We start from the raw sequence: 23,386 nt of genomic DNA, 5'->3' as shown, positions 1-23,386 counted from the left end.
GACTGTTCTGCCCTAGCCTGTGATAAATAATTTCTGAGCCCATCTTGTCTGGGTTGTCTGCCTTTCTCGGGCTTGTTCACAAATAAATCTCTCTCCGACTCTGCGTTCTGGTGCAACTGAGAGCTCTGGGGCGAATGGCTCTCCAGCTTTTCTGACAGCTCCTCTTCTCCCAGTCCTACCCCTGAACCCCCAACCTGTTAAAAGGCATTGGCTCATCTGTGAATTTCCCTAACTTCCTCTTCAGATTCTGAAACGTGAGAGTGAAATTTCAGACTAACACCCAGCCACCCCAACAACTCTAGAGCTAGCCTTCTGTCCCAACTTCCCTGTGCCATCCACAACTCATACGTTAAGCTCTGCAGATTAGTGCATTCTAAACATAGAAAACAACAAAGCCATTAGACCTCTTCCCAGTCTCTCGAGTAGCCTAATGTGCCTCTGAATATAACACAACCTTGGAAATATATCCTGCGCCAGCATCATGCCAGGATGGGGAAGAGGAAGGAAGTCAAGGCCTCCCTTTAAGAAAAGGTTTTTCTTAGGAAGCAGTGCACCCCTCTCCCCTAAGTTACTTAAGTCTGGTTCATCCTGTTGGAAATTTTAAATTTGGTTAAAATGACTTGTGTTTGCTGGAGTAAAATTCAAGTGGTTACTGAATTGTACTAAAAACGTCACTAACCTTTGTTAGTGGGGAACTTTTGGTTGGTCCAACTATGCCATAAATCTTATTTGCTATTGCATCCTCTCCAGCAATCAGGGCTATTCAGAGATGAAACACTGTCTGTGTGTGTGTGTGTGTGTGTGTGTGAGAGAGAGAGAGACAGACAGGGTCTCTCTTCAATGCCAAGGCTGGGGTGCAGTGACTTGAACACAGCTCACTTCAGTCTTGACGTCCTGGGCTCAAGCAATCCTCCTGCCTCAGCTTTTTGAGTAGCAGGAACTACAGATATAAGCTGCTACACCCTGCTAATTTTTTCATTTTAGTTTTTGTAGACTGGGGTCTCCTGTTACCCAAGATGGTCTTGAACTCCTGGGCTCAAGCAGTCCTTCTCCCTTGGCCTCCCAAAGTGTTGGGATTACAGATGTGAGCCATTGTGCCTAGCCCAAAACACTTTCAAAATCAATTGAATTTGCAGTTCGGGACTTTAGCTCATTCCCAGAATTCATGGGTGTCATAAAACACAACACTTAATTAGCACATCACAAACTGTCACTTCATTTTTTGTATTACCCTTAGCATTTGTACCCAGGTTTATTTCATTCAGTCATCTGTTGGGGAGCTTCATGGTTCTTGGAGTCAGGCAGACCTGGGTTTGAGTCCCATCTGGGATACTTTCTACTGGGCAACTTTAGAAAATCAGTGAACCTTCCAAGGCCTGTTTCCTCATCTGGAAAATGGGGTTAATAATACCTACTCCATGGGAATCTTGCAAGGATTAAATGGTATATGTTGGGTACTCTGAAGAAGAGCCATTATTACACAGGCAGTCAATAAATGATATTTAAATACAGATAACCCTTCCTCAAAAGAACACCTTAACACAAGACATCTTGATGGATCATCGTTACCAAATGAATATAAAATGAAATCTAAACAGGACTGATAATGCTTCTAAATAGTACCTCTGCTTGTAATGAAGATGATTCCTAGAGTGTATGTTAGAGTCTTCCCAAGTTGGTCTGGGGAGTGGAAGAAAGAAGAAATAAATTTACTCCAAATGCAAGGTATAGCTTGTCATGCAATAAGGATGACATGATTCCAAGTGACATTTATTTCAGATGGCTGAATATGCCATATTGTTTTACATTAAGCCACTCAATATGTGGCCCCGAATCTCTTATGATCAAATCTGAGCAAAGATATAAAGATACAAAAATTATTATTAAGGATGTCCATTTGAAGTACAAAACCGGGGCAAAACATTTTTAAGTGCGAAAACTTATACTTTGAAAATATGTCACAAGTCTATCAGGAGCTAGAATGGAAACAACTCTTTTAAATGGGAGCTTGGAGAAAATGTCATTTTTATGAAGCATAATCACTAAGCTATAGTACTTTTCCATACAGCTTATGATATTCTTACATAAAACAATTTAAGCTTATCTGTGGCTGATAATGAAGGTTGCTGGAAGTCACTAGAGTAATTAAAATAATTACCTAACTTTGGAGCGTCTGCACATCCTCTTAGGGTTTATTTTCATTTAATCTAATTATTTGTGTAGCAAAGTGAGCATTGCTTCATCTGTACTAATGAGGCCTTAGATTGCTGGCATCAGCCACTGCATTTCAGCATTCAGTTGTTGTTCTCAAATAAACAAAGGTAAAAAAAAATCCCATTTGGGGAATTAACAAAACGTATCATATAATCACTAAACATTTACATTTTGCCTTGATGAGTCATATGCAACTGTAACTTCACCAGCAGAAAGATTGCAATATGGTTACTGCACTGTACCAAAATGATCCCATTTGACATTTGAGCTTGGGGTTCTGCTAGTGTGACTAAATCAACCTTCAGGTAAGCATTTGGTGATATCTTTGATATTCTTAGTCAAGTAGGAAAAGGATTCTTTAAAAACTATAGAAAATTAAGTATTTATAAATATATAATATTGTAGTTATGCAAATTAGGTTTTGAAAAGAATCAGAACTAATGCATGTATGAGTAATAATGTAACTTGAAAGTATTGATAATGTCCACATGCATGCGAACATAAATACCTTCTATAAAATATCAGACACAATTATGCAGAAGAATGATATCAAAATAAATAATTCTAACAGCCCCAAATTCCAGGGATACATGACAGTTTCATTGATAACTGTCAGAAAAATGACATCTAAACTACAAATTAAATGGCTCATTTGTGTTTTTCATGCATCTGGATCCTCTACAAATATCACTTTTTGCCTAGAATTGTTCCAAATTATAATGTTTCCTTAACATTTTAGACATTTGCAGCCATTATGTACAAAATGTGACATTAGAGGTAGTTCAGTAAAATCCCATTTTTATAGGATGGGTTAGGAACAAGGTTTTTCAGTAAAAGTGATTTTCTAGAAAAGTAGAAATTGGCAATTTACCTTAACAATTCCATTGAAAACTAATTCCATTCAGTGTGAATAAGAGCTGACGATATAACATACCAGTGTTCCTTCCTTTCCTTTTATTAATGGATTAGAATGCACAAAAACCCAATGAAACATGCATAAAAACATACTGGCATTCTTTTTCTGCTCACTATCTTAAAAATCATCATTTACATTAAAATAGTAATTTGTTAGACATGAATTTTATTGTAAAACTACATAACCTACCTTTCCGGTTGTTATGAAAATCAAAGAAGATAATGTAGATGAATGTAATTTTAGACACTGTAGTTCATACCTGTAAGAGAATCTCCCTCTATCTTACAGGAGGGGGATGCAACAACATTGGCCATGGGTTGTAATTGTTGAAACTGGGAAATGAAGACCTGGGGTTCCTTATATTATTGGGTCTATTTTTGCATATGTTTCAACATTTCCATGATAAAAAATTAAAATATGTAAAATAGGTTATGTTCTACCACTTGTTTGCCAAGATAATACTGCTTCCAACTGCTCTTGTTTTAAGAACTATATCAAGTGCCTGATTTGTACAAAATATTATGGGTTGAATGTATCCCCTCAAAATTCATATATCAAAGTCCTAACCCCCGGTACCTCAGAATGTGACCGTATTTGGAAACAGGGTCATTGCAGATGTAAGCAGTTAAGGTGAGTTAATACTGGAGTAGGGTAGATCCCTAATCCAATGTAAATGGTGTTCTTATTAAAAGGGGATGTTTGGGCACAGGGGCTTGAACACAGGGAGAACACCAAGTGAAGATTGGAGCTATACTGCCACCAGTCAAGGAATGCCAAAGCTTTCCAAAAAAAACCACCAAAAGCTAGGAGAGGCACATGGAACAGATACTTCCCTGGTGCATTTGAAGTGGGTGTGGCCCTGCGGACACCTTAATTTTGAACCTTTGGCCTCCAGAACGGTGAGACATAAATTTCTGCTGTTTAAGCCACCCAGTTTGTGGAACTTTGTTACAGCAGCTGTAGCAAACTAATACAGATAGGAAGTGATGGTGGTAGTGCAATTATAATCTGATAGGAACTTGTGCATAATGATAGGATGAAACCAACAGGTGTTTGTGTGCACGTGCATGCGTAGGAACAAAGGAATAGGTGAAGAACACTGAGTACAGAACTCATCAGCTTCCTCAAGGCTTCAAAGTGAAACATTGATGGATGGGATTTCAAATCCAGACTCTATGGTATGATTGATGGTAAGCAGTACTTGAGAGGCCTAGGCAGGCAACAGGCTTGATGGAGGAGACTAAAGAGAAGGCTTAGTAAGTGAATACCGTCTTCCATAACTGACATAACTTTCTGCCACGGGAAAACCTCCTGTCCCAGTAAATACTAGTTGAATCATCTAACCCCACTCTATGGCTTTTAAGGCCAGTGTAGTGCCAGTTGGGGTTTTGCCCAGATGTGTGACCCCCAACAGATTGGTACTGGCCACTGTAGGCCATATGGGTGGCCGTGGGCTCAAGCATCTCTGCAGCCAGATCAGAAACTGCTGTCACCATGCCTTTCCTTCATAAGAAGATAGTAGAAGCATTTATAGTCATTTGGTCATGAAGTCATTTTACTATTTTAGATGAAATTTAAAAATTAATGTAGCTTTTCATCACATCTATCTATAATTCACTTAAGGATACAGCTTCATCAAGGACGCAACCCCTGGTTGGGGTGTAGTGGCTCACACCTGTAATTCCAGCACTTTGGGGGGCCAAAGTTGGAGGATCTCTTGAGGCCAGGAGTTTGACACCAGCCTAGGCAAATAGGAAGACCCTCTATCTACAAAACAAAACAAAACAAAACTAACTGGGTGTGTTGGGGCATGGCTATAGTCCCAGCTACTTGGGGGGCTGAGACAGGAGGATCACTTGAGCCCAGGAGTTTGAGGCTATAATGAAATATGATGGCATCACTGCACTCCAGCCTGGGTGACAGAGACCCTGTCTCAAAACAATTTTTCTATATGAAGATTGGTGAGGGTACAAATTTTAAAAATAAACTTTAGCAAAAGCAGGGTCTGCATCTAAACCATCTACGTTTACTTAAATAAAGATGTTGTCTCCAAATGGCTGTTGGTTTAGTTGGATGCCTTTTCTTGGATATGTTGAGTACAAATATTGGGAGCAAACAATATGAATATGGGGAGTGGGTATAAGATAAAGGCCATAGAAAGTTCCAGTTACTGACTAGCTCTTGGGCAAGTCTCAGATCTCTGGTCCTCAGTTTTCTTGTATGTAAAATGAACGAGTTTAGGTGGTTTCTTGGTAAACTCCGTAGGAAATGTACTTTGAATATTTTTCCAGTTCTGTTGATGGGTTTGCATTACACTATTAATATCATATTGTGTTACCAAATCTTACAACCAGTTGCATATTATCTAGTAGCTGTAGACATAATTAAAGAAGGTTTGTGTACCTTCATAAACAAGAAAGTATCTCCTGTCCACTCTCTCAAAAGTAAATCTAGTTCCTGTAGGTAAACACATGTTATATGAGCAACCTACCTCCAAAATATAATAATTAAAATAATGGAACATTGTCAATGTTTTAAGTTCAATTTTTGTCTAAATGTGGTAGTTCAGTGGCTTGAATTAATTTTTTTTATTATTTTCATAATAGATGCATTTATGAGCCTGCAGGTGGACCATTGAAATGACTACATTTATTAGTTTCTACTTCTTGAGTGCCAAGTTAAGTATGACTTGGCTTAGGCACATATTTGGTGTTCTATGTGAAATATAAATCTCTTAAAGTTAAGAGGGGGGTTGTTCCTTTATTCCTCCATCAATTTTTAGCCCCAGCCTAAGAATTTAACCACACAAAGAGAAGGGTGGGATGCTTAATTTTGTGTGTCAGCTTGACGGGGTTAAGGGATGCCCAGAAAAGGAGCCCATTAAGAAAGTTTGGTTCTGAAGCAGAAATAGCACAAGGGCTGAAAAATTGACTCCATTATTTTTAAAGAAAAATGCTTGGAATTCTACTCAATAAAATACAATTAAGCTAGCAAAATCATCATTCCCAAACTATAGTATAATTGCTAACAGTCACATTATATAGCTAACCAAAAACAAAAGCCCTCATATTCCAGATGAAATTCATATTCTAATATAATGTCCAGGAGCTAGGCCTCAGGGTGTCACTCTATATGGTCTGGTAGGCCTTGATTACTTAGAAAGTGGTGGTAATAAAACATAGAAACCTAAGTGTGCAAACACTGTCCACTAGGCATAGTTATTTCAGTCTTTAGAAGTTACTTGAGATCCAGGTCAATCTTGTCAAGAGAGTGGCAACATGGTACCTGGGAAAAAGAGTTGCATTGCAATCAGGTGACCTGAGTCCATATCCTAGGTATCCACTCACTGGTTACCTATCTAAACTTGTTTCCTCACCTGTCAAATAAATATAATGCTCCTATAACTAAGAGACACTGTATATGAATGACCATGAACCAGGGTATGTTCAATGCACTAAATATACTTTAAAATACAATAACCCTGAAAAGTAGGTAGAGTAAGAAACGTTTCTAAGGTCACACAGCCAGTTAAATGTAAGAGACAGAATTTGAATCCAATCTATTTTTTTATTCCAAAGCCAACATTCTTGCCACTAATAGATCTGTAAACATAAGTGACTTCGGCATTTAAAGTTGTAATTAAATGAGTTGATACATGTAAAATCCTTGGAAAAATAACGTATTAGTGTATTCTCATGCTGCTATGAAGAAATACATGAGACCCGGTAATTTATAAAGGAAAGAGGTTTAATTGACTCACATTTATGCATGGCCGGGGAAGCCTCAGGAAACTTAATAATCACGGCAGAACAGGAAGCAAACAAGTCCTTCTTCACATGGTGGCAGGAGAGAGAAGTGCAGAGTGAAGGGGGGAAGTGCCTTATAAAACCATCAGATCTTGTGAGAATTCACTCACTATCATGAGAACAGCATGGGGGAACTGCCCCCATGATCTAATCATCTCCCATGAGGTCCCATCCCCAACTCATGGGGATTACAATTCGGATGACGATTCAAGATGAGATTTTGTGTGGGGACACAGCCAAACTATATCAAATAATATAGTAAGTATTCAGTAAGCTTTGGCTGCTGCTATTATTATTATTATTATTATTCTTGTGTAGGATCCACTTTTGGCCTCTGAATATGCAGTGAATCAGTGACAATCAGAATAGGACTGATTGCTTGCATTTTTAAAAATTAGTAATCAAGTGGTCATTGTAATGTAAAAGCACAAATTAGTAGCAAAGAGGCCTGAATTTGGAGTAAGAAGATCAAGGTCCCATTTCTGGCCCCTCCTATTTTCTCTCTCATAAGAATAAGAACTTGTGGTGGTAGTTCATAGAATTAACTTCTATAGTGTTTGAGTGAAATTCTATCTGTAATAGGGATAGCTCTGTAAAAATTTTAGTCAGTATTTAGAGAAGGTAATATTTTTTGAGGCTAAGGATTTATTGGTATTCCATGTTTCCTCTTTTTTGCTGCCAGCATCAGACTTGTTGTAATTGGAGGAAGAAAGGGGTATTTACTGGATCATCTGTAATTGATGTACCGTGGGATACAAACTGTGGGTTCAAAGGAATGACTTTCTTTTTCTTTCTTTTTAACAAGGGCAATTGACTATCAAGAGGGGAAAAAAAGTCTCTAATAATATAAATTTTTAGAAAATTAGTGTATTATTTGATATATATGGAGTTCTTCAAATAGTGCTTGCACTTGCTAAGGGCTACTTGTGTTATCTGGTATTATTACTGGTATTTTTAGAGAAATTGACTAGGAGTGGCAAACTGTACTAGCCAGCTCTGCCTACTTGAAAGGGTTGTTAGGAGGCTCATACTTGTTAATGTACAGACAAAGGCTCTCTCCTTGACCAAACTTTAGACAGGCTCCTTTGAGCCCTCTTTTCAACTAGGCCTCATCCTTGGACCCTGTTCTCAAGTCTGCCTCGCCCAATTTAGCAAGAATCTTGCTAAATCAGTTGAGAGAGAATTTCTCTCATATCTGATCACTCTCAATATCTCATCAAATTCCTCATTCCCCACCCTAGATATCTGACGGCCTTGGCTTGCCTTCTGCAAGAATCTTAGGTCGGTTTAGTAAGAATCCTTCTACCCCTGATGTTTCCTCTTCATAATTTTTCATCCACTGACTTCCTGCCCTGTTCCATAACTGTAAACCCTCACTTATCCATGCTATATTTGGCATTGAGCCCAGTTCTTTACTGATGTCTCTTTTCCCCTATTGCAATAGATTCTAAATAATATCTGTTTTTACAATTTTAACTATTGTCCAGCTCTAGTTCTTTTTGACAGCATGCAACCTTACATTTTTGACAAAAGTAATACAAACTATACCTTTTTTACAGTTTTCACAGTTATAGACGAAGATATATGAGTTATATGAGAGGAGGCTGAATGGCAGAGATACAGTTGGGGATGGCAATAGGGCAAAAAGCTTAAGAGAGAAGGAATGAGATGCTTAATTTTATGCGTCAAGTTGACTGGGTTAAGGGATGCCCAGATAACTGGTAAAAAATTATTTCTGGATGTGTCTTCAAGAGTGTTTCTGGAAAAGATTAGATTTGAATCAATACAGGGAGGAAAGAAGATCTGCCCTCACCAATATGGGCAGAGATTATCCAATCCATTGAGGGCCCAAACAGAGCAAAAACGTAGAGAAAGGGTAAATTCTCTCTCTTGCTTTCTCTGTTTGAGCTAGGACATCCATTTCCCCCTGCCCTTGGACATCCTGGTTCTAGGACCTTTGGACTCTAGGATTTATGCAATGCTTCCCATCCCCTAATTCCCCCAACCAGGCCTTTGACCTCAGACTGGGTGTTATGCTATCAGCTCCCCTACTTCTCAGGCCTTCAGACTCAGAAAGAATTATACCACCTGCTTTCCTGGTTCTCCAGCTTGCAGATGGCATATCTTGGGACTTCATGGCCTCCATAATCATATAAGCCAATTCCATAATAAATCTCATCTCTCTCTCTCTGTCTCTCTCTCCATCCATCCATCCTAATGGTTGTTTGTCTCTGGAGAACCCTGTCTAATACAACGAGCTAAAGCTTTTCTGTCCAGTAGGGTAGCAAGTAGTCAGCCACACGTGGCTGTCGATCACTTGCAATGTTGTAGCTAGTTTAAACTGTGATGTGCTGTAAGTGTGAAATGCAGGTAGGATTTTAAAGTCTTATATAAAGACTGTAAAATACCTCATTGTTAATTTTTGTATTGATATATTGAAATAATATTTTGGATGTATTGGAGTAAATAAAATGTATTATTAAAATTAATTTTACCTGTGTCATTACTTTTCAATCTGACTACTAGAAAATGTAAAATTCACACATGGCTTGCATTGTAGTGCTGTATTAGTCCATTTTCACACTGCTATAAAGAACTGTCCCAGACTGGGAAATTCATAAAGGAAAGAGGTTTAATTGACTCACATTTCAGCAGGACTAGGGAGGCCTCAGGAAACTTACAATTATGGCAGAAGGCAAAGGGTAAGCAAGGCACCTTTTTCACAAGGCAGCAGGAAGAAAAATGAATGCAGAAGGAACGACCAAACACTTACAGAACCATCAGATCTTGTGAGAACTCACTCACTATCATGAGAACAGTGTGGGGAAATGGCCCCCATGATTCAATTACCTCCACCTGGTCTCTCCTTTGATACATGGGGATTATGGGGATTACAATTCAAGATGAGATTTTGGGGATACAGCCAAACCATATCAACTGCTATTGGACAGCACTGGGATAGAGAAATAAAGAAGTAGAAATGGAGTATGAAGGGATGCTGGGGAGAGAGAATATAGCCACAGACACTCATGTATGTAAATGGATCCACAGGATGTCACACAGAACTTTGCCTTGAGGACTGCATGACTATGCTTCTTTTTATACCCAGAGTAAAGGCATAAATAAAAATGCTATCATGGCATTTGCTCAGCCTGCTGGGAGTCAGATGAAATGAAATAATATTGTCACATCTGGCCCATAGGTCACAACTTCCTAGTAATTCCAGATTCACGATTAGAAATTAATTGCCTTGTTAAACTTCTCCCCCTCCCCATGCCACTTAGAGGACACTATGAATGAATTATACCTACTCAAAATATACACTTTCACATAAGGACCCTCTATGATTCTGTTTTCCTTCCCCCAACCCAGCACAGTGATGGCACATTAGTGTGCCCACCTATGTGCCTTTAGTAGGCACTACATAAATGTCTTGTGAATGAATGAAACATTCAAATAATTGGAAACATTCAAATAATTAACTACCATATAGAACATTCTATAAGTATTAAAAATAAAAGTCTAAAGGCTAAGCCCATGAATGACCCAAGTTCACAGGCACAGGCTGACAGATTGCTGCTTCCTTGGTTCCCAGGCTTCACAAAAGTGGAGATCTATTTATTGAATTGGATAGGATCTTCCTTGACAGACCAAGCACACACCAGAGGCCGATCTCTGTTGCCAGGGTGAAGTTTTGCCAGTATTAAGCCAGGTACCCATAAAAGCCTGACTCCTGCCTGCCTTTCGTATTCCCAAGGGAAGGACACACACACACAGGAAACAAAAGCAGGACAAAACACATATGTATTAATACCTGGGTAACCACTGATATTCCAGAGCTGGGCTCTAACAAACAGCTAGATTAACATTTTTGAAAAGGGGCCCTCCCCTGAATCATGTAAAGCAGGGACCTTGAGGAGAAGCGTAGCTTAAGAGAGAGGCAGGGAGTAAGAGAGACTAAGCTGGCTGCATTCCGAGAAAGTCCTATGCCCGCTTACCCATGTGGCCGTCTGGGCCCTGAAGGGAGAGTGAGGAGCTGGCTTGCTGGGTCAGAAGCCAGCTCCCACCGGGCCAGATGCGCCTCTGAAAGCTGGAAGCAGGATGAAAAGAGCAGAGGAGGCAGAGTCTCTGTGAGACTAGTAATCGTAGTCCCAATGATGTGTTGGTCTCTGACCAATCAGACCAGCAACTGCTCCTCCAGAGTAGGCAGAACTAAGAAGGGAAGGCCCAGAGTGGAGCGGGTAGAGATGAATTGTCTGAAATGTCCCCGTGTTTTGGATGGGCCTGAGGCAAAACACAGCGAGAGAGATGTTGTATGTCTCCCCTGATGCACTCAGTAAAAGGGTCTGGATCAAGGCCTGGGTGTTAGGAGCCAGAACTGTGAAAGACAACCCCACCCAAGACTTTATTAGGGTCCCGTGTTACCTAATCACTCATCTCAAATGGATTTCTTTTTTTTTTTCCTCTAGTTTCCTTTCTTGTTGTGTTTCCTTTTGCCCTGATCTCCACTTCTTTTTACTTGTTTCATTACAAATGTACTCTGATATACATCAGAATCTGTCATAGCTTCATAATGGAGGCTGATTATTTACATTTTTTTGTATTTCTAATAAAAAACAGCTATTATTTATTCCACAGTTACTATGTGTCAGTCTTTTAATGTGCTAAGCCCTTCAAATGTATTGTATCATTGAATCCTCACAACAATATGGCCAGGTAGTCACTTCATTTTACAGATTAGGAAACTAAGGCTAGAGAGATCATTTAACTAATGAGTGGTGGAGCTACAAAATAAGCATAGGCCTACCTAAATCTTGGACACATTTTTAAGATCTAGCTGTACAGCCTCACTTAACATGCCTGTATCTCTCCAGTTTAAGTTTCCTGCTTCCAATCTTAGTTTGTTTTGTGTTGCTATAAAGGAATACCTGAGGCCTGGGTAATTCATAAGGAAAAGAGGTTTATTTAGTTGGTGGTTCTGTACGCTGTATAAGAAGCAGTGTGCTGGCATCTTCTCAGCTTCTGAGGATGGCTTCTGTGCTGCATCACATCATGGCAGAGAAGATCAGATGGGAAGCAGGCATGTGTCAAGAGGTACCAAATCCAAGGGGTGTTCTGGCTTTATAACAACCTATTCTCTCTGGAACTAATTCATATCTCCAAGAACTGATCCAGCCTCTCAAGAGCCAGAACCCACTCACAACAAGCCCTTTATAAGGTATCTGCCCTGCATGACCCAAACACCTCCCACTAGGCCCCACCTCCCAATACCACCACAATGGAGATTAAATTTCAACATGATCTGGTGGAGACAAACGAACCACTCCAAACCGTAGTACTGTCTTTTATTTATTTTTTTTAAAGTTTACTTTTTTCCTTTCCTTTCCTTTTCTTTGTCCTCAATACCTTGTTTTATTCTTCTGTTAAATTTATGTCCTCCCTTTATTATCCTATTTAAAAATTTTCCTTCCTATTCTCTTACACTTCAGTTTTTTGTGTGTGTGGTTTTGTTGTTGTTGTTGTTGTTGTTGTTGTTTTCTGAGATGGAGTCTCACTCTGTCGCCCAGGCTGGAGTGCAGTGGCGCAATCTTGGCTCACTGCAAGCTCCACCTCCCATATTCACGCAATTCTCCTGCCTCAGCCTCCCAAGTAGCTGGGACTACAGGTGCCTACCACCACGCCTGGCTAAATTTTTTTTTTTTTTTTTGTATTTTTAGTAGAGACAGGGTTTCACCATATTAGCCAGGATGGTCTCGATCTCCTGACCTTGTGATCCACCCACCTCGGCCTTCCAAAGTGCTGGGATTACAGGTGTGAGCCACCGCGCCTGGCCTACACTTCAGTTTTTAAGTAGCCTTTAATGGTCAGTGATATAAATGCAAATGTGGTGACAGTGGTAGAGTTGTTCCACTCTCTTCCCCTAATTCTGGCAGTAGCTCTCTCATTCTCCTAATGGCAGTGGTTCGCAAACTTGAGCACACATCAGAATCACCTGGCTGGAGGGCTTGCTAAAATGCAGAAACTGGGCACTACCCCCAGAGTTTCTCATTCAGCCGGTCTGGGTAGGGCCTGAGAGTTTGGATTTCTAACCAGTTTCCACTGATGCTGATGCTGCTAGTCAGGGACCACAGTTCGAGAAGCATTGTTCTATGGAGTTCCTACCACATTCAAAGTAGGTTCTCCAAAATGCCTCCACTAACTCTCAGGAGACCCACAGGTATAAATCTCTACCTGGATGTGTTTTTGTTCTCAGTCACCTGGATTCCATATTTTAAAACCCCAGTCCCTGATACCTAGTCACTGAAGTTTGGGCAAATTGTGTTAATAATGTCATGAGCCAGAATGCAAGGTCGCATGGCCAAGTGAGAGGCCATTCCTCCATGCACAGCCTCTAGTCTGTACTTGGTAACTAAACATGTGATTTTTGAGTCTGGATAGATTTGGAAGATGGGTTTGGATGGCCAGTTCAGGTACTACAGAGGTGTTCCTGACTCTTAGCATCATTTTCACAGTGGCCTGATTCCAGATTGCTCATGTCCTTCAGTTGACAGGGTTATAATAGATGATCTTGGTATGTGGCTTCCTCAGTTTCTTCTCCTCATTAAGGTCAAGGAGAAATTGCCTTGAATTTGCGTTGAATCTGGATAAGTGGCTCAGTTCTACCTGGCTGGGAGGTTTTCTTAACTAACCAGAACTTAGACTTGGTCCCTCAGACCTTCTTAGAACAGTAGGGTATAAAGCAAAGGAAAGGCAAGTCTAACACTTGTGCCTGGGCCTTTCTCAGGAAAATCATTGAAACATCGGGAACTGGTGTTCTTCAATCGTTTGTCAGCCTATGGAAGGCGATTAGAGCACCTAAAATCTCCTCAAGACCTGAGACCAAATCTCTAATGTAGACATTTTTCTTCCAGCAGGTAGGTGGGTCCCTTCACAAGACCCTCCCTCCCTATCATGGGTTCTGTCTGGCTGCCTGCTGTTTAACCTGATTGTTTAAACTTTCCACTCAGCTTCAGAAAGTCCCATCAATTCTGACTGAGGAACTACTCACATGTGTCCATTGTCCTACCCCAATTTTATTTTCCCTGTAATTCTCAATAATCCTTATTATTTGCCTAGCTCATGCCAGAGCCAGCAATATTATTCAAGAGCTCACAGACTCCCCTGTTATTGTGGTATTAGAAGGAGCACAGACCACAAAACTGTCCTCACTGTAACACCAATTGCAAATTTGGGGGTCCAAAATTGTCCCTGGGTTCAATAATTTGGTAGAAGGACTCACAACACTCACTGAAAGCTGTTGATATGGCTTGGCTGTGTCCCCACCCAAATCTCATCTTGAATTCCCACTTGTTGTGGGAGGGACCCAGTGGGAGATAATTGAATCATGGGGGCCAGTCTTTCATGTGCTGTTGTCATGATTGTGAATAAGTCAAACAAGATCTGATGGTTTTAAAAAGAAGAGTTCCCCTGCATAACCTCGTTTTTTGCCTGCTGTCATCCATGTAAGATGTGACTTGCTCCTCCTTGCCTTCTGCCATGATTGTGAGGCCTCCCCAGCCATGTGGAACTCTAAGTCCATGAAACGTCTTTCTCTTGTAAATTGCCAAGTTTGGGTATGTCTTTATCAGCAGCATGAGAATGGACTAATATAGCTGTTATATTCACTGTTCATTATTAGAACTAATGGTTACAGAATAAAATCAACCAAAACAAGAAGCTCATAGATCAGAGTTCAGAAAAGTTCCAAACATGTCTCCAGCCCTTGAGAGGTCAAGCTGATACCATCCAAAGCCCTCGCCTACATCACATTGTTGTAGTGACTCAAATCCCCCATATAAACAAAAACACTTTTTAAAAATCGGGTAGGACATTCCAGGGCTTTAGAGATTACTTGCAGGGGCCAAGAGCAAAAGCTAGACCTCTCTTTGGACAAGGCAAAAATTCTTTACTACATAGTTACAATGATTTAACCTGGGTTATGGTATGCCACTAAAAGCAACAGGCATTTGGAGTGGCAAGTCACATGGTTGGAATTCCGATTCATCCCATCCCAGTTTCCCTAAGAAGAAGCCAAGCCTGCCTTAATCTAGGCTCTGAACTTAACCAGCAACATAAAGTACTGTACTTCATGTAACTTTTCAAGGAGTATAATTTCAAACTTCCTAAGAGTAAAAGTTCTGCTGAGAGAAGGGATGTTTATGAAGTATAGCCAGATAGATGTGGAGTTCACATGTGCCATAAGGTAAGTTAGGCCACATCTGGAGGCATTGCCTGGGCCAGGGTCTGATAAAGGCATGCATCTGTCTCAGTCATATAAGTACATATATTATAAAATATATGTGAAGAGATAGTCCCTACTAGTTTGTTATTAATCTTCAGGATCTGTGTAACTAGACATTGTCAGCTACTTAGAACAAATGAACACTCTTATGTGTTATGTACAATAGAAAATGAACTCAGCATCATGTCACCAGAAGTGCTGTTACCACAACCTGCTCACTTGGGAAGATGCATCACAGACTGAGATTCTGACTAATTGGAACACCAGGGAATTCAACCCATTGGAACTCCACATGCTCCATTTACTCCCTGGTCATCACACACACGCCAGCTCTCAGAATTCAGTAACTAAAGGATAGTGGTAATTAATTTAGCACTACGTAAGCAATAAGGGTCAACTAAAAAGATGAATTGCTGGTGGTTATGACAACTAAGGAAAAAAAAGTTTATATCCATCCCTAAAACCTATACCTGGGAGAGAACATGATAAGGGCAAAATATATTAGGTTTGTTTTTTTAAAAAAACCACATTTGGAAGACTGAAAATTCCTCACATAAGGCCCAAAGCCTCACTGACTTGTAAAACATTTAAAAAAAAATAAGGATATGGGCTACATTCTAAGATGGATGAATAGGAATAGCTTTGGTCTGCAGCTCCCAGTGTGATCGACGCAGAAGATGGGTGATTTCTGCATTTTCAACTGAGATACCTGGTTCATCTCAATGGGACTGGTTGGACAGTGGGTGCAGCACATGGAGGGCAAGCTGAAGCAGGGCGGGGCATTGCCTTACCTGGGAAGCGCAAGGGGTATGGGGATTTCCCTTTCCTAGCCAAGGAAAGCCGTGAGTGACTGCACCTGGAAAAATGGGACACTTCTGCCCAAATACTGCACTTTTCCCATAGTCCTAGCAACCGGCAAACCAGGAGATTCTCTCCCATGCCTGGCTCAGCAGGTCCCACGCCCATGGAGCCTTGCTCACTGCTAGCGCAGCAGTCTGAGATTGACCTGCAAGGTAACAGCCTAGCAGGTGGAGGGGTGTCCACCATTGCTGAGGCTAGAATAGGTAAAGCAGTCAGGAAGCTCGAACTAGGTGGAGCCCACCACAGCTCAGCAAGGCCTACTGTCTCTATAGAGTCCACCTCTGTGAGCAGGACATAGCTGAACAAAAGGCAGCAGAAACTTCTGCAGACTGACAGCTCTGAAGAGAGCAGTGGTTCTCCCAGCATGGCGTTTGAGCTCTGAGAACATAAAGACTGCCTCCTCAAGTGGGTCCCTGTCCCCGTGTAGCCTAACTGGGAGACACCTCCCAGTAGGGGCTGACAGACATCTCATACAAGCGGGTGCCCCTCTGGGATGAAGCTTCCAGAGGAAGGATCAGGCAGCAATATTTGCTGTTCTGCAATATTTGGTGTTCTGCAGTCTCCACTGGTGATACTCAGGCAAACAGGGTCTGGAATGGACCACCAGCAAACCCCAACAGACCTACAGTGGAGGGGCCTGACTGTTAGAAGGAAAACCAACAAAAAGAAAGGAATAGCATCAACATCAACAAAAAGGACATCTACGCCAAAACCCCATCTGTAGGTCACCAACATCAAAGACCAAAGGTAGATAAAACCACAAAGATGGGAAGAAACCAGAGCAGAAAAGCTGAAAATTCTAAAAACCAGAGCGCCTCTTCTCTTCCAAAGGATCACAGCTCCTGGCCAGCAATGGAACAAAGCTGGATGAAGAATGACTTTGATGAGTTGACTGAAGTAGGCTTTAAAAGGTCGGTAATAACAAAATTCTCCAAGCTAAAGGAACATGTTCTAACCCATCACAAGGAAGTTAAAAACCTTGAAAAGAGGTTAGATGAATGGCTAACTAGAATAAACAGTGTAGAGAAGACCTTACATGACCTGATGGAGCTGAAAACCATGGCGTGAGAACTTTGTGACGCAAGCTTCAATAGCCAATTCAATCAAGTGGAAGGAAGGATATCAGTGATTGAAGATCAAATTAATGAAATAAAGCAAGAAGACAAGTTTAGAGAAAAAAGAGTAAAAACAAACAAAACTTCTAAGAAATATGGGACTATGTGAAAAGACCAAATCAACATTTGATTGGTGTACCTGAAAGTGATGGGGAGAATGGAATCAAGTTGGAAAACACTCTTCAGGATATTATCCAGGAGAACTTCCCCAATCTAGTAAGGCAGGCCAACATTCAAATTCAGGACATACAGAGAACACCACAAAGATACTCCTTGAGAAGAGCAACCCCAAGACACATAATTGTCAGATTCACCAAGATTGAAATGAAGGAAAAAATGTTAAGGGCAGCCAGAAAGAAAGGTTGGGTTACCCACAAAGGGAAGCCCATCAGACGAACAATGGATCTTTCAGCAGAAACCCTGCAAGACAGAAGAGAGTAGGGGCCAATGTTCAACATTCTTAAAGAAAAGAATTTTTAACCCAGAATTTCATATCCAGCCAAACTAAGCTTCATAAGTGAAAGAGAAATAAAATCCTTTACAGACAAGCAAATGCTGAGAGATTTTGTCACCACCAGGCCTGCCTTACAAGAGCTCCTGAAGGAAGCACTAAACATGGAAAGGAACAACTGGTACCAGCCACTGCAAAAACATGCCAAATCATAAAGACCATCGAAGCTATGAAGAAACTGCATCAATTAATGGACAAAATAACCAGCTAACATCATAATGACAGGATTAAATTCACACATAACAATATTAACCTTCAATGTAAATGGGCTAAATGGGCTAAATCCCCCAAATAAAAGACACAGACTGACAAATTGGATAGAGTCAAGACCCATCAGTGTGCTGTATTCGGGAGACCCATTTCACGTGCGGAGACACACATAGGCTCAAAATAAAAGGGTGGAGGAAGATCTACCAAGCAAATGGAAAGCAAAAAAACTAGGGGTTGTAATCCTAGTCTCTGATAAAACAGACTTTAAACCAACAAAGATCAAAAGAGACAAAGAAGGTCATTACGTAATGGTAAAGGTATCAATTCAACAAGAAGAGCTAACTATCCTAAATACATATGCACCCAATACAGGAGCACCCAGATTAATAAAGCAAGTACGTGGAGACCTACAAAGAGATTTAGACTCCCACACAATAATAATGGGAGACCTCAACACCCCACTGTCAATATTAGACAGATCAATGAGACAGAAGGCTAATAAGGATATCCAGGACTTGAACTCAGCTCTGCACCAAGTGGACCTAATAGATGTCTACAGAACTCTCCATCCCAAATCAACAGGATATACGTTCTTCTCAGCACCACATCACACATGTTCTAAAATTGACCACATAATTGGAAGTAAAGCACTCCTCAGCAAATGTAAAAGAACAGAAATCACAACAAACTATCTCTCAGACCAAATCCAATCAAATTAGAACTCAGGATTAAGAAACTCATTCAAAACCACACAACTACATGGAAACTGAACAACCTGCTCCTGAATAACTACTGGACAAATAACCAAATGAAGGCAGAAATAAAGATATTCTTTGAAACCAGTGAGAACAAAGACACAATGTACCAGACTCTTGGGAACACATTTAAAGCAGTGTGTAGAGGGAAATTTATAGCACTAAATGCCCACAAGAGAAAGCAGGAAAGATTTAAAATCGACACCCTAACATCACAATTAAAAGAACTAGAGAAGCAAGAGCAAACACATTCAAAAGGTAGCAGAAGGCAAGAAATAACTAAGATCAGAGCAGAACTGAAGGAAATAGAGACACAAAAAACCCTTCAAAAATCAATGAATCCAGGAGCTGGTTTTTTGAAAAGATCAACAAAATTGATAGACTGCTAGCAAGACTAATAAAGAAGAAAAGAGAGAAGAATCAAATAGACGCAATAAAAGAAGATAGAGGGGATATCGCCTCCGATCCCACAGAAATACAAACTACCATCAGAGAATACTGTAAAAACCTCTACGCAAATAAACTAGAAAATCTAGAATGGATAAATTCCTTGACACATACACCCTCCCAAGACTAAACCAGGAAGAAGTTGAATCTCTGAATAGACCAATAACAGGCTCTGAAATTGAGGCCATAATTAATAGCGTACCAATCAAAAAAATTCCAGGAGCAGATGGATTCACAGCAGAATTCTACCAGAGGTACAAAGAGGAGCTGGTACCATTCCTTCTGAAACCATTCCAATCAATAGAAAAAGAGAGAATCCTCCCTAACTCATTTTATGAGGCCAGCATCATCCTGATATCAAAGTCTGGCAGAGACACAACAAAAAAAGAGAATTTTAGACCAATATCCCGGATGAATATCGATGCAAAAATCCTCAATAAAATACTGGAAAACCGAATCCAGCAGCCCATCAAAAAGCTTATCCACGACGATCAAGTGGGCTTCATCCCTGGGATGCAAGGCTGGTTCAACATACGCAAATCAATAAACATGATCCAGCACATAAACAGAACCAAAGACAAAAACCACATGATTATCTCAACAGATGCAGAAAAGGCCTTCGACAAAATTCAACAGCCCTTCATGTTAAAAACTCTCAATAAACTAGGTATTGATGGAATGTATCTCAAAACAATAAGCTATTTATGACAAACCCACAGCCAATATCATACTGAATGGGCAAAACCTGGAAGCATTCCCTTTGAAAACTGGAACAAGACAAGAATGCCCTCTCTCATCACTCCTATTCAACATAGTGTTGGAAGTTCTGGCCAGGGCAATCAGGCAAGAGAAAGAAATAAAGGGTATTCAATTAGGAACAGAAGAAGTCAAATTGTCCGTTTGCAGATTACATGATTATATATTTAAAAAACCCCATCGTCTCAGCCCCAAATCTCCTTAAGCTGATAGGCAACTTCAGCAAAGTCTCAGGATACAAAATCAATGTGCAAAAATCACAAGCATTCCTATACACCAAGGACAGACAGAGAGCCAAATCATGAGTGAACTCCCCTTCACAATTACTACCAAGAGAATAAAATACCTACAAATCCAACTTACAAGGGACGTGAAGGACCTCTTCAAGGAGAACTACAAACCACTGCTCAATGAAACAAAAGAGGATACAAACAAATGGAAGAACATTCCATGCTCATGGGTTGGAAGAATCAATATCATGAAAATGGCCATACTGCCCAAGGTAATTTATAGATTAATTGCATCCCCATCAAGCTACCACTGACTTTCTTCACAGAATTGGAAAAAACTACTTTAAAGTTCATATGGAACCAAAAAAGAGCCTGCATAGCCATGACAATCCTAAGCCAAAAGAACAAAGTTGGAGGCATCACACTACCTGACTTCAAACTGTAATATACTGCTACAGTAACCAAAACAGCATGGTACTGGTACCAAAACAGGTATATAGACCAATGGAACAGAACCGAGGCCTCAGAAATAACACCACACATCTACAACCATCTGATCTTTGACAAACCTGACAAAAACAAGAAATGGGGAAAGGATTCCCTATTTAATAAATGGTGCTGGGAAAACTGGCTAGCCATATGTAGAAAGCTGAACGGGATCCCTCCCTTACACCTTAAATGAAAATTAATTCAAGATGGATTAAAGATTTCAATGTTAGACTGTAAAAACCCTAGAAGAAAGCCTAGGCAATACGATTCAGGACATGGGCATGGGCAAGGACTTCATGATTAAAACACCAAAAGCAATGGCAACAATAGTCAAAATTGACAAATGGGATCTAATTAAACCAAAAAGCTTCTGCATGGCAAAAGAAACTACTATCAGCATGAACAGGCAACCTACAGAATGGGAGAAAATTCTTGCAATCTATCCATCTGACAAAGGGCTAATATCCAGAATCTACAAAGAACTTAAACAAATTTACAAGAAAAAAACAAATAACCTCATCAAAAAGTGGGTAAAGGATATGAACAGACACTACTCAAAAGAAGACATTCATGCAGCCTACAGACACATGAAAAAATGCTCATGATCTTTGGTCATCAGAGAAATGCAAATCAAAACCACAGTGAGATACCATCTCATGGCAGTTAGAATGGCAATCATTAAAAAGTCAGGAAACAACAGATGCTGGAGAGGATGTGGAGAAATAGGAACACTTTTACACTGTTGGTGGGAGTGTAAATTAGTTCAATCATTGTGGAAGACAGTGTGGCAATTCCTCAAGGATCTAGAACTAGAAATACCATTTGACCCAGCAATCCCATTACTGGGTCCTTTTCCTACGCAAAGGATTATAAATAATTCTACTATAAGGACACAAGCACACATATGTTTACTGTGGCACTATTCACAATAGCAAAGACTTGGAATCAACCAAAATGTCCATCAATGATAGACTGGATTAAGAAAATGTGGCACATATACACCATGGAATACTATGCAGCCATAAAAAAGGATGAGTTCATGTCCTTTGCAGGGACATGGATGAAGCTGGAAACCATCATTCTCAGCAAAATAGCACAAGAACGGAAAACCAAACATCATATGTTCTCACTCATAGGTGGGATTTAAACAATGAGAACACTTGGACACAGGGTGGGAAACATCACACACCAGGGCCTGTTGGTGGGTGGAGGCTGGGGGAGGGATAGCATTAAGAGAAATACCTAATGTAAATGACGAGTTGATGGCTGCAGCAAACCAACATGGCACATGTATACCTGTGTAACAAACGTGTACACTGTGCACATGTACCCTAGAACTTAAAGTATAATTAAAAAAATAATGATATGACTAGGGTAAAATTTTCAAATACCAATAAAGAGTAGGAAGTAAAAGTTTCCTGTTGTCCTCCTCTTATTCTACCTCCCCTAGCCCGCAGTACCACCCCTCTGTAATAATCACTGTTAATGGTGTCTTTGAGCTATGTCTAAAAGTGCATCTTCTGCTTACTACAACCTATCTTTGCAGCAGGTCAGAGCATCGCAGAACCATAAATGTGAACTGCATTTATGCACTCTTCTGATATTTGTTCTGGCCACCCTGCTCTTTGCCCTGATGCAATCAGCCTCCCCATAGAGTCATTATAAGGTGAAACCCAGAAAACCAAGACCATGTTGTTGTACAAATATTGTTGAGAACTTTGTTCATTATTTCACGGTGTTTTCTCAATGAAAACCTATATGAGAAATTTGTCTGTAGTCTCTCAGAACTGGGAATGGCTGAGCATCTCCAGATTTGTTTTTCTCTTAGGGACTATTGCAGTTGCTATGGTTACATAATATAATAAATTATCTTAAAACTTAGTGCATAAAATGATTATTTGTTTTGCTCATTACTTGTGCGGGCCAGGAATTCCAACAGGAAACTGTGGGGTGGCCTGTCCCGGCTCCACAATGTCTGGTGTCTCTACTGGAAGATTCAAAGGCTGGAGGAAGGAATCTTCAACATGTTCATTCCCTCATGTGTCTGATGCTGGCTTTGGCTGAGCCCTTAGGTGGAGCTGTCAGCTGGAACACTCACATGTGGCTTCTCCATGTGTTCTGGGATCTTCACACATGGTGGCTGGATTCCAAGCATGAGCACCTCCAGAGAGGAGAGGAGGGGATGGGAGAGGAGGGGACAGGAGGGGAGGGGAGGCGAGGGGAGGGAATTAGAAGCTGTATCATCTTTTATGGCCTGGCTGTGGAGGAGAGGAAAGGAGGGGAGGGGAGGGGAGGGTAACTAATTAGAAGCTGTATCATCTTTTATGGCCTGGCTATGGATATCACATAGCATCACTTCTATTGCTTTCTACTTGTTGAGGCAGCCCAAGTAATTTCCTAGGTTCAAGAGGAAGGGAAATAGATTCTACCTCTTGATTGGGAGTAGCAAGATTCTGGAGGAGCATGAGGGACTGAAAATACTGGTGTGTCCATTTTTGGGAAATATGATTGGCCACAGGACTCTCTCACACATCATCCACTCTATATACTAACTACTTAGAAGCACTACAGGCAAATGTATGGCCTGCTTAAGTGACAGCATGAGACTTCATGCCATGTATTGTGTACACAAACCTCACTCTGGCTTCACATTGGTTTCCTTTCTTTATTTTCTCTGCTTCATTTTCCTCATCAATTTTTACTTTATCTTGCAATATTTTATGCATCTTTCAAAATCACTAAAAGTAATTTTCAGGAAAAATTCAGATATAAACGAACAAAAATGGAACCACAGA

Source organism: Nomascus leucogenys, chromosome 3 (genome assembly GCF_006542625.1).
Source record: "Nomascus leucogenys isolate Asia chromosome 3, Asia_NLE_v1, whole genome shotgun sequence".
Taxonomy (NCBI): domain Eukaryota; kingdom Metazoa; phylum Chordata; class Mammalia; order Primates; family Hylobatidae; genus Nomascus; species Nomascus leucogenys.
The sequence above is the reverse complement of the archived record's forward strand: the minus strand, read 5'-3'. Positions refer to the sequence as shown.